The sequence below is a fragment of the Oncorhynchus keta genome, chromosome 8, assembly GCF_023373465.1.
Source record: "Oncorhynchus keta strain PuntledgeMale-10-30-2019 chromosome 8, Oket_V2, whole genome shotgun sequence".
Lineage (NCBI taxonomy): Eukaryota > Metazoa > Chordata > Actinopteri > Salmoniformes > Salmonidae > Oncorhynchus > Oncorhynchus keta.
In genome coordinates, this window is record NC_068428.1 from 23,079,120 (window position 1) to 23,091,080 (window position 11,961).

Here is an 11,961-nt window from a genome sequence, read left to right on the forward strand (position 1 = left end):
GGTAGCATCATGCATATGTCCCAGGCAAAAAAAAATCTAATTTTATCCTTTTGTAAAAAACATTGAACGTCGAAAAATGTGAATTGGAGACATGAATCCAACTTGTAATTTGTTAACTTGTTGACAATAGGCTATTTATTGTATTTCAAAAGTGATCTTAAATTGTATGTTTGGTTGTCAAGGCAACCGAATATCAATATTTGAAGGAGATGTACCTTCTGCTTGGATAGTTTCATCTGTGCTACTGATTGACTTTAATTCCAGTTTGTCTACAAATTAATAATTTATGTTTGATTCAGGTGTCCATCTCAACCAACAATCTAAGTTAATGAATAGGATGAAATCAAACTTTAAATGCACTTTAAATAAGTTTGATTTGATTTAGTCCTATTCATCAACAAATGTTTGTTTGAGATGGAGACATGAATACAACATATCAATTATTAGTTTGAAAACAAACTGGAATTAAGCCAGACTAACTATCCAAGCAGAAGATACATCTCCTTCAAATGGTGATATTTGGTTGCGTTGACAACTAAAACACAATTCAGTACCACTAAAAATCATTACATTTGAAATCAACCAGAGCTTAAAGCCCTAAACCGATGTATTGCCATTTTTTTTGTGGAATCCTTGGTTGAATTTAATTTATAGATGTTGATGACTTTGCAAATGCAACGTATAAACTGTAGTCCAAAATATCATCATTGATGATATATGAATGATAAAGTATGGTCACATTTGATTTGCTCTGTTAAACCTACCCTTCTAAATGACTGATAGCAACAGTAAATCTAGTTCGTTTTTAAGTGGAGATTGCTCAACAATTATTGCCACGATAGCACATCTGTAATAGTCAGTGACAAATATAAAAAGGGTACCTGTCGATAGATCAATTCTCCAGTTGGAGGTGCTGCCAAGTCTATATACAGTTAAAAACATTTTTGATATTTGATATAACATTGAAGATCTGACATTGTTTTAAAGGTACAAATTCAACATATTTTATGCAAGGTTTGTCTATGTTTAAATTTGGTTCCCATGATGGCATACAACATTTTACGTTTGACTTTTTTCAAAATCCAACGTAGATTCCACGTCACAATATATTGGCAAGTTACGTTGAAACAACGTTGATTTAACCAGTTTGTGCCCAGTGGGGGGAGAGGAATTCAGAGGAAAACATAGAATAAAGGAGAGGGGAACTGAGAATAGAGTAAGAGAGGAGAGTGTGGTTTACTACCTGTGTGTACGTTCCACCCACTGCAGTGTCACCTGGCTGGCCACCTCTGTAAAATGTCAACACAACTTGAAGCTTGATGTGAGGACTCCCGAGATCCCACTGTTAAAAAGAAGCATACAGAAAGACCTGGTATAGACAACACTGGCCTGGAAAATACCAGCAATGGATAGAGAGCTGTCAGAGTAGCCAGAGAGAGGGAGGGTAGTCCTGCTTTCAATCGGCCTGATTCTAAACAAACGGAATTCCAAAATCATGATCATCATCAAGATAGCAAACAATTGAACATTTCTCTATTTGGCCAGGAATGCTTTTAAGATGTGTTAAGATAAATGTAGGCAAGTTTTGGTGAGGTAAAGTGGGAGAAATAATTCTCTGAGATATTTGTTTTTCAGGTCATGCATTTTTCATTTACATTTCAATACATTATTCATCCTCTCATAACATTTGCCGTTTACCCCACTTCCTGAGGTGAAACGTTAAAATGTGTCCTTTTTTCTATTAATAAATCATTCAGTGCCCAAAGGGGATTCTGTGTCAGCATCAGTGTTTTTTTTATAGCCTCCCCCTTGCCAAAACTGCAGCCTCTGACAGACAAGGAAGACAAGGGCTGCATAGTCTATAATAGCTTCCTCCAAATTTGCTACAACAATAAAGATGTAACGATTCAACTGTTGGAATTGGATGACAATTCATACACTTTTTTTAAGAGAGCTAAGAAACCATTACATAGTATCTCCAATTTCATGAGAGGAACACCTACTGCTTGACGGGGCGGCAGTAGTCTAGTGGTTAAGAGTGTTGGGCCAGTATCCGAAAGGTTGCTGGTTTGAGTCCCTGAGCTGACATGGTGAAAAATCTGTTGATGTGCCCTTGAGCAAGGCACTTTAACCTAGTCCCTCTAGATTAGAGTGTCTGCTAAATGGTACAAATGTAGGAAGTTGGTTGCATCCCACAGAGTCATGTAGAGTTGAAGTGGAGGAGCCCTATTTGTGGAGTTTAGGATCAGGGGTGAAAGTATGATGTCCAGGCAAAATAAATAGTGGGGGTATGTGGAGCTGCTAAACAATAATTAAAACAAAATGTCAAGAAAACTGTAGGCCCTTACACCATTATTTATCATTACCGTATGTCAGAGGCATGAAAACGAATGGACTTGAAAACGGGTGATATAGCCTACACTCCAAAATGAAATGTGGTTAGACGAGAACACTCACATTTTGTCAAGGCAGAGATGAGCGGCTGACACAGTGTCATTCAACTTTTAGCTGTTTAGTAACAGATCTCTCTTTCCATTCACAACTGTTTGGAGGCTGGAAATTCTGTATGTTAAGAGTGGATGAACGTGCGCGGGTAGCCTAGTAAAGGAGCCCTTTGAAGTGATAGTTTGACCATTAGATGAAAATATGACTGGTTGTTTATGCCACAATAAAAGGTCATACATTTTAAAGGTTGACAAACCTTTACGACTAGGCCCACGCACACATAGGAGGTCCTGTACCGGGAAGAAATTAAATCTCCTTTCACCCCTGGTTAGGATTAGGGTTGAACCATGCTCACTGTCATCTGCCGTGTCTCTACACTCGTGTCCCATGTCCCCACTCTGGCTCAACCCTAACCCTAGCCATAACCATAACCATAGCTTAATGTCCACACCCCTAGCTCAGTCTGGCTCTGCCTTCGGCCCAGGGTGCAGGAGCCCAGCTTCAAGTAGCTCATCATAACCAATGCATATATCCCATAATAAAGTCACATCAGAAAGTGAATGGGAGCATGCTGACCCAACTTTGACAATGTCAGGTGGTAATTATTAGTTTTGTTGCACATTTTAAAACATTAAATTATGCATATAGTCAAACAATCACCAATTGACCAAATCCCTTAAGATTCCATTACTGGTTGCCGTTTCTTTACTGTAGTACAAGGAGGAATACTGTGGCGGAATTCTTTAATACCTGGAAAAAAGCACTTGGCCATCAAATGAGAATGTGTTCAGTCAACTTACCTGGTAAAATAAATCAAATCGTAACAACACTGTATGTGCTAAGAAAAGTTTACACACGATCCCAATGGAATTCCAATCCCATGAAGTTTTGTTACGCCACGCAGTGTAATGTAGGGAATCAAATCAAACTTTATTTGTCACATGCACCTTGCCGTGAAATGCTTACTTAACCAACAATGTAGTTCCAGAAAGGGCGAAGAAAATATTTACCAAATAAACTAAAATAATAAAAGGTAACACAATAAAATAACAAGGCTATATACAGGGGTTATCGGTACTGAGTCAATGTGCGGGGGGACAGGTTAGCCGAGATAATTTGTACATGTAGGTAGGGGTAAAGAGACTATGCATAGATAATAAATAGCAAGTAGCAGCAGCTTAAAAATAAATGGGGTGGGGTGGGGGGGTCATTGTAAATAGTCCGAGTGGCCATTTGATTAATTGTTCAGCAGTGTTATGGCTTGGGGGTGGAAGCTGTTAAGGAGCTTTTTGGTCCTAGACTTGGCGCACCGGTACCGCTTGCTGTGTAGTAGCAGAGAGAACAGTATATGACAATTTTTGGGGCTTTCCTCTGAATAGTATTTAGGTCCTGCATGGCAGGAAGCTTGGTCTCCAGTGATGTATTGGTCCGTACGCACTGCTCTACATCACTCCTACATTCATATCAAATAGTTTATTCATTTGTTGTTTTCAGGTTAGTTTTGTTAGTTTTGTTGCACATTTTATTAGATCAATCTATGCCTGTAGTCAAACACTCAGGGCCTCCTGAGTGGCGCAGCGGTCTAAGGCTCTGCAGCTCAGTGCTAGAGGTGTCACTATAGACACCCTGGTTCAAATCCAGGCTGTATCACAACTGGCTGTGATTGGGAGTCCCATAGCGGGGCTTGCAATTGTCTCAGTGTCATCTGGTGTTGGCCATCATTGTAAATACGAATTTGTTCTTAACTGACTTGCCATGTTAAATAAATAAAATGCAGTCATATTGATATGTTGTTTAATTAATGGCATACTTTTGGCTAAATCTATATGAATTCAATCACTTTTTGAGAGCATCCCTTTTGATTTAACAGTTGTCAGAAAGTTACTTTTTGGACCTGAATGCCAAAGCATTCAAGAGATAGAGATGCTCACAGTTGGCTCATTTGCATACCCCACTATACCATGAAACATCCATGTCTTCATTACTGGAAAATAAAAAAGGCTGAGTTTGATATCATTTAGAATCTTACAAGCTGGGTTGTCAATCTATTTTCTAATTTATTGAAAAATATGTTTTTGAATAAAAATGAGATTTTCTACCTTTAACAAAAATTATCCAAAAATGTGTAAAACTTATTTTTTTCATAGTTGCATATGTTGTAGCTTAGACCTTACATCTTTCAAGGTTTTTGTGATGTGCCCACCATCTGTTGTGCCTGACACAACTTGCTCTTGAACACAAGGTGGGTGTCATTTCAATCATATAAATATACCACCCATACGTAGAATGTATGCACACATGACTGTAAGTCGCTTTGGATAAAAGCGTCTGCTAAATGGCATATATTATTATTATTATTATAGATCATCCCTAAAGCCAATACCTCATTTGGCCGCCTTTCATTCCAGTTCTCTGCTGCCTGTGACTGGAAAGAATTGCAAAAATCGCTGAAGTTGGAGACTTTTATCTCCCTCACCAACTTTAAACATCTGCTATCTGAGCTGTACATAGTCCATCGGTAAATAGCCCACCCAATTTACCTACCTCATCCCCATACTGTTTATATTTATTTCATTTTCTGCTCTTTTGCACACCAGTACCTCTACCTGCACATGACCATCTGATCATTTATCACTCCAGTGTTAATCTGCTAAATTGTAATTCTTCGCCTACCTCCTCATGCCTTTTGCACACAATGTATATAGACTTTTTTTTACATTTACATTTACATTTAAGTCATTTAGCAGACGCTCTTATCCAGAGCGACTTACAAATTGGTGCATTCACCTTATGACATCCAGTGGAACAGCCACTTTACAATAGTGCATCTAAATCTTTTAGGGGGGAGGGTGAGAAGGATTACTTATCCTATCCTAGGTATTCCTTAAAGAGGTGGGGTTTCAGGTGTCTCCGGAAGGTGGTGATTGACTCCGCTGTCCTGGCGTTGTGAGGGAGTTTGTTCCACCATTGGGGGGCCAGAGCAGCGAACAGTTTTGACTGGGCTGAGCGGGAACTGTACTTCTTCAGTGGTAGGGAGGCGAGCAGGCCAGAGGTGGATGAACGCAGTGCCCTTGTTTGGGTGTAGGGCCTGATCAGAGCCTGGAGGTACTGAGGTGCCGTTCCCCTCACAGCTCCGTAGGCAAGCACCATGGTCTTGTAGCGGATGCGAGCTTCAACTGGAAGCCAGTGGAGAGAGCGGAGGAGCGGGGTGACGTGAGAGAACTTGGGAAGGTTGAACACCAGACGGGCTGCGGCGTTCTGGATGAGTTGTAGGGGTTTAATGGCACAGGCAGGGAGCCCAGCCAACAGCGAGTTGCAGTAATCCAGACGGGAGATGACAAGTGCCTGGATTAGGACCTGCGCCGCTTCCTGTGTGAGGCAGGGTCGTACTCTGCGGATGTTGTAGAGCATGAACCTACAGGAACGGGCCACCGCCTTGATGTTAGTTGAGAACGACAGGGTGTTGTCCAGGATCACGCCAAGGTTCTTAGCGCTCTGGGAGGAGGACACAATGGAGTTGTCAACCGTGATGGCGAGATCATGGAACGGGCAGTCCTTCCCCGGGAGGAAGAGCAGCTCCGTCTTGCCGAGGTTCAGCTTGAGGTGGTGATCCGTCATCCACACTGATATGTCTGCCAGACATGCAGAGATACGATTCGCCACCTGGTCATCAGAAGGGGGAAAGGAGAAGATTAATTGTGTGTCGTCTGCATAGCAATGATAGGAGAGACCATGTGAGGTTATGACAGAGCCAAGTGACTTGGTGTATAGCGAGAATAGGAGAGGGCCTAGAACAGAGCCCTGGGGGACACCAGTGGTGAGAGCGCGTGGTGAGGAGACAGATTCTCGCCACGCCACCTGGTAGGAGCGACCTGTCAGGTAGGACGCAATCAAGCGTGGGCCGCGCCGGAGATGCCCAACTCGGAGAGGGTGGAGAGGAGGATCTGATGGTTCACAGTATCGAAGGCAGCCGATAGGTCTAGAAGGATGAGAGCAGAGGAGAGAGAGTTAGCTTTAGCGGTGCGGAGCGCCTCCGTGATACAGAGAAGAGCAGTCTCAGTTGAATGACTAGTCTTGAAACCTGACTGATTTGGATCAAGAAGGTCATTCTGAGAGAGATAGCGGCAGAGCTGGCCAAGGACGGCACGTTCAAGAGTCTTGGAGAGAAAAGAAAGAAGGGATACTGGTCTGTAGTTGTTGACATCGGAGGGATCGAGTGTAGGTTTTTTCAGAAGGGGTGCAACTCTCGCTCTCTTGAAGACGGAAGGGACGTAGCCAGCGGTCAGGGATGAGTTGATGAGCGAGGTGAGGTAAGGGAGAAGGTCTCCGGAAATGGTCTGGAGAAGAGAGGAGGGGATAGGGTCAAGCGGGCAGGTTGTTGGGCGGCCGGCCGTCACAAGACGCGAGATTTCATCTGGAGAGAGAGGGGAGAAAGAGGTCAGAGCACAGGGTAGGGCAGTGTGAGCAGAACCAGCGGTGTCGTTTGACTTAGCAAACGAGGATCGGATGTCGTCGACCTTCTTTTCAAAATGGTTGACGAAGTCATCTGCAGAGAGGGAGGAGGGGGGGGGGAGGAGGATTCAGGAGGGAGGAGAAGGTGGCAAAGAGCTTCCTAGGGTTAGAGGCAGATGCTTGGAATTTAGAGTGGTAGAAAGTGGCTTTAGCAGCAGAGGCAGAGGAGGAAAATGAAGAGAGGAGGGAGTGAAAGGATGCCAGGTCCGCAGGGAGGCGAGTTTTCCTCCATTTCCGCCGGCTGCCCAGAGCCCTGTTCTGTGAGCTCGCAATGAGTCGTCGAGCCACGGAGCGGGAGGGGAGGACCGAGCCGGCCTGGAAGATAGGGGACATAGAGAGTCAAAGGATGCAGAAAGGGAGGAGAGGAGGGTTGAGGAGGCAGAATCAGGAGATAGGTTGGAGAAGGTTTGAGCAGAGGGAAGAGATGATAGGATGGAAGAGGAGAGAGTAGCGGGGAGAGAGAGCGAAGGTTGGGACGGCGCGATACCATCCGAGTAGGGGCAGTGTGGGAAGTGTTGGATGAGAGCGAGAGGGAAAGGGATACAAGGTAGTGGTCGGAGACTTGGAGGGGAGTTGCAATGAGGTTAGTGGAAGAACAGCATCTAGTAAAGATGAGGTCGAGCGTATTGCCTGCCTTGTGAGTAGGGGGAGGGTGAGAGGGTGAGGTCAAAAGAGGAGAGGAGTGGAAAGAAGGAGGCAGAGAGGAATGAGTCAAAGGTAGACGTGGGGAGGTTAAAGTCGCCCAGAACTGTGAGAGGTGAGCCGTCCTCAGGAAAGGAGCTTATCAAGGCATCAAGCTCATTGATGAACTCTCCGAGGGAACCTGGAGGGCGATAAATGATAAGGATGTTAAGCTTGAAAGGGCTGGTAACTGTGACAGCATGGAATTCAAAGGAGGCGATAGACAGATGGGTAAGGGGAGAAAGAGAGAATGACCACTTGGGAGAGATGAGGATCCCGGTGCCACCACCCCGCTGACCAGAAGCTCTCGGGGTGTGCGAGAACACGTGGGCGGACGAGGAGAGGGCAGTAGGAGTAGCAGTGTTATCTGTGGTGATCCATGTTTCCGTCAGTGCCAAGAAGTCGAGGGACTGGAGGGAGGCATAGGCTGAGATGAACTCTGCCTTGTTGGCAGCAGATCGGCAGTTCCAGAGGCTACCGGAGACCTGGAACTCCACGTGGGACGTGCGCGCTGGGACCACCAGATTAGGGTGGCGCGGCCACGCGGTGTTGACAGGCTACAGAAGAGGCTACGCTAATGCAAGGAGATTGAATGACAAGTGGACTACACGTCTCGAATGTTCAGAAAGTTAAGCTTACGTAGCAAGAATCTTATTGACTAAAATGATACAGTACTGCTGAAGTAGGCTTTGGCAGTGGCTGCGTTGTTGACACTACACTAATCAAGTCGTTCCGTTGAGTGTAATAGTTTCTACAGTGCAGCTATTCGGGTAAAAGTAATGAAAAGTAATACTACCTGCGGACCGAAGTGCGAATGCGACCGCTCGCTCCAACCCGGAACTTAACTTAACTTTTTTTTTTTCTGTGTTATTGACTTGTTAATTGTTTACTTCATGCGTAACTCTGTGTTGTTGTCTGTTCACACTGCTGTGCTTTATCTTGGCCAGGTCACAGTTGTAAATGAGAACTTGTTCTCAACTAGCCTACCTGGTTAAATAAATCTAAATAAATAAATAGAATCGACCTATCACTTTAGACCTCTACAATTTAGCTGGTACACCATACCATTGACATTTAAATTGAATTTACATTTTTACTTCTAATTACTACCACAAAGATGGCTGCCAATCCACCCAACATTGAATGTCAACTTAAATGGTCATGTCTATATTATTATCTATATTTCTATGATTTCAATAAGTTTCCTATGGAGGATTGGCAGTATAATTTAAAACAACAGATATTCCCATTCAAGTCAACCTCATCTGATCTGTGGACCTCTGTCTTTGTGGTACCATTTGAAAGTCAGAATTTCAATTGTATGCCTATTTTAGAACATTTATCAGACAAAACCTGACACCCACCCTGTATTCAAGAGCATGTTGTGTCTCAACCGATAGTGGGCACAACACAAAAACCTCAGATCATGTAAAATAGGTCTAAACTACAACATGAAATAAATCGGAGTTTACGCGTTTTTAGATATTTGACGTTTAAAGTAAAAAAAATGTCAATTTGTATTAAAAAAATTGTAATTAAAGGAATGATAAAACAGTTGGACAACCCTGTTTGTACGCTGTTAATTTATATAAATCTCAACCGTTTATCTTTTCCAGTGATGAATTCTGAGCACCTTTATCTCTTGAATGAACACGAATATAAATGCAACATGCAACAATTTAAATTATTTTACTGAGTTACAGTTCATATAAGTAAATCAGTGAACATAAATAAATTCATTAGGCCCTAATCTATGGATTTCACATGACTGGTCAGGGGTGCAGCCATGGGAGGGCCTGGGAAGGCTTACGCCCACCCACTTGGGAGCCAGGCCTAGCCAGTCTTTCCACACAAAAGGCTTTAATTACCAACAGAAACACTCCTCAGTTTCATCAGTTGTCCAGGTGGCTGGTCTCAGACGATCCCACATGTGAAGAAGCCGGATATGGAGGTCCTGGGCAGGCATGGTTACTTGTTACTGCGGTTGTGAGGCCGGTTGGACGTACTGCCACATTTTTGAAACTACATTGGAGGCAGCTTATGGCAGAGAAATTAACAATAAATTATCTGGCAACAGCTCTGGTTGACATTCCTGCAGTCAGCGTGCCAATTGCACATTCCCTCAAAATTTGAGACACTGGTGGCATTGTGTTGTGTCAAAAAAAATTGCACATTGTAGAGTGGCCTTTTATTCTCCCCAGCACAAGGTGCACCTGTGTAATGATCATGCTGTTTAATCAGCTTCTTGATATTCCACACCTGTCAGGTGGATGGATTATCTTGGCAAAGGAGAAAGGCTGTTGGTTTTCTGTGTTAAGCTTGGAACAAATAGCTGTAGATGGCATATTAGCTATTTTGAGAGAGGGTTTGAGGAAAGTGAATGATTGTATTTGTTCCCTGTGACAGGCTGGCCAATACCTTGTCATCTAAAAGGCTTAAAGAGGAACTGAGAAATACATAGTTGTAAAAGTATTATTTTTTACTGCAGACTACAAAGTAAACACACATGGCTGGTGGCTAAAACTAATGGCTCTCCCACAGAGTCAGGAAAAACACCTTTTAAGGAAACACACAGGCCCTGATTTCACATTGCAGACACCTGTGCCAAGCAGGCACTCCCACCAATTAGGCAATATGAACAATGCAATACAACAGGACATGTTTGGATGTGACAGAAAACACAGGTTGTGGATTAAATGAATGATGAATTGGTGGAGAAAATACATAACATTGCATCCAATAATCTATAGTTTAAAAATGTAAATAAATACTTTGAATCCATATTTTAAAATAGTCACATTGTCCATAGTGAAGGGCTCTCCTTCACATTCCCCATAGTGGTCCATTGCTTGTGCCAGAAAGAGATATCCCACTGGGCACACCATGTCATTTCAACATGGAAATGCCAGTAATATTTGGTTGCGCTATTTGGTTTTATTCACCCACTCAAAAACACAGCCAATAGTTATTTTTATTTCATTACTATCAAGTTTGAAAACAGTTCTCAAATAATAATCAACTACATTTAAATATTGGAGTGAGGTTAAGAACACATTGTGATCTGATTTGATCAAAACACACCATGAATTCATCAGGGATTGTCAATGCAGTGTGTTGCGGGCACTCCTGGAACACAGGAGTGATGTTTTCTGATAATGGGCCTCTGTAAGCCTATGTAGATGTTCAATTTAACATATATCAGCCATCTTTCAAAAACAAGGACATTTCTAAGTGACCCCAAACTTTTGAACGGTAGTGTATAATAAACAAAAAAGTGCTGTCGGAACAGGCTTGATGCGCTGAACATCTTAAGCTCTTCCATTCCCTTACTCATTGGCCCTCCCACTGCCTCCCTTGCGGTTAGGTGCATATTTCAGGCAGGTTGGCATTGCCTGTACTATGTTTGCCTCTGTAGCATTGATTCGCAAAGACTTACACCTGCTGTAAAGGGGGAAAACAAATATTAGCTGGAGAAGATATTCAAATGTCATGTAAAATGTCATGATTTGGACTCCACTGTACCTATAATGTCTGCAAAGGTTGGAGTTCTCAAAAGCACTCTTCCCTTTCATATTCTTTGTTGACATGAGGCCGGTTATCAGGGTTCTGTATAGAACATAACATATGTACCTTACAGGAAACACACCATGACCTAATTTAAAACTGAAACAAATATGGTAATAGTTTACCGGTGCATTGCTCACGTCACCCAGTCCGGGATGTCTCTCCCCCCAGCTTTGAGATTCTGTATCTGTAATTTTACAAAAGGACACTAATGCATTACACATGTACAGGATTTTTCCATCCTGTACTACATGGAAATGTTATTCAACTCATACCAATGAAACATTTAAAGATGCAATATTTAACTTTTTGGGCAACCCCGACATAATTCATATAGAACTGTGTGTTATAGATCTGTAATTTGCATTAAAAGCAAGTCTAAGAAGCGGTATATCTGTTATGTGCACGGTTTCTATGTCTCCCATTCTTGCATTTCTCTTTTCTTTTTGTACAGCAGCTTTAAACAGTTGAAAATACAATAGTTGTGGGTATTTAAAATATATTTCAAGGCGGTTTAGATGGTACAATGATTCTCTACACTTGCTTGTTTTGTCACAAACTGAAATTAGGCGAGCTATTAGAATTTTTTAGCAACCAGGAAATTGTGGATAGATTTCTGCATATTGCACCTTTATTTTCTCACCATGTATTTAAAAAAAATCCTTCTCCATTAGCTGCTCTTCCATCTTTAGTAAATCGTCCTCCGTCCAGTTCAGGTTAAAGTCGAATTCCTCAACCGGATGAGATATCGGATCATTT

General features: G+C 42.5%; 1 long non-coding RNA gene across 1 annotated transcript; it reads right to left on the reverse strand.

Annotated features, from left to right (window-relative positions):
* Positions 1-10,100: 10,100 nt before the first annotated feature.
* On the reverse strand, positions 10,101-11,405 carry LOC118387205 (uncharacterized). The gene is made up of 3 exons (XR_004826372.2): positions 11,328-11,405; positions 11,161-11,244; positions 10,101-11,079 (listed from the first exon to the last, which is right to left on the reverse strand). It is a non-coding gene; the product is annotated as an uncharacterized LOC118387205 (long non-coding RNA).
* Positions 11,406-11,961: the final 556 nt, after the last annotated feature.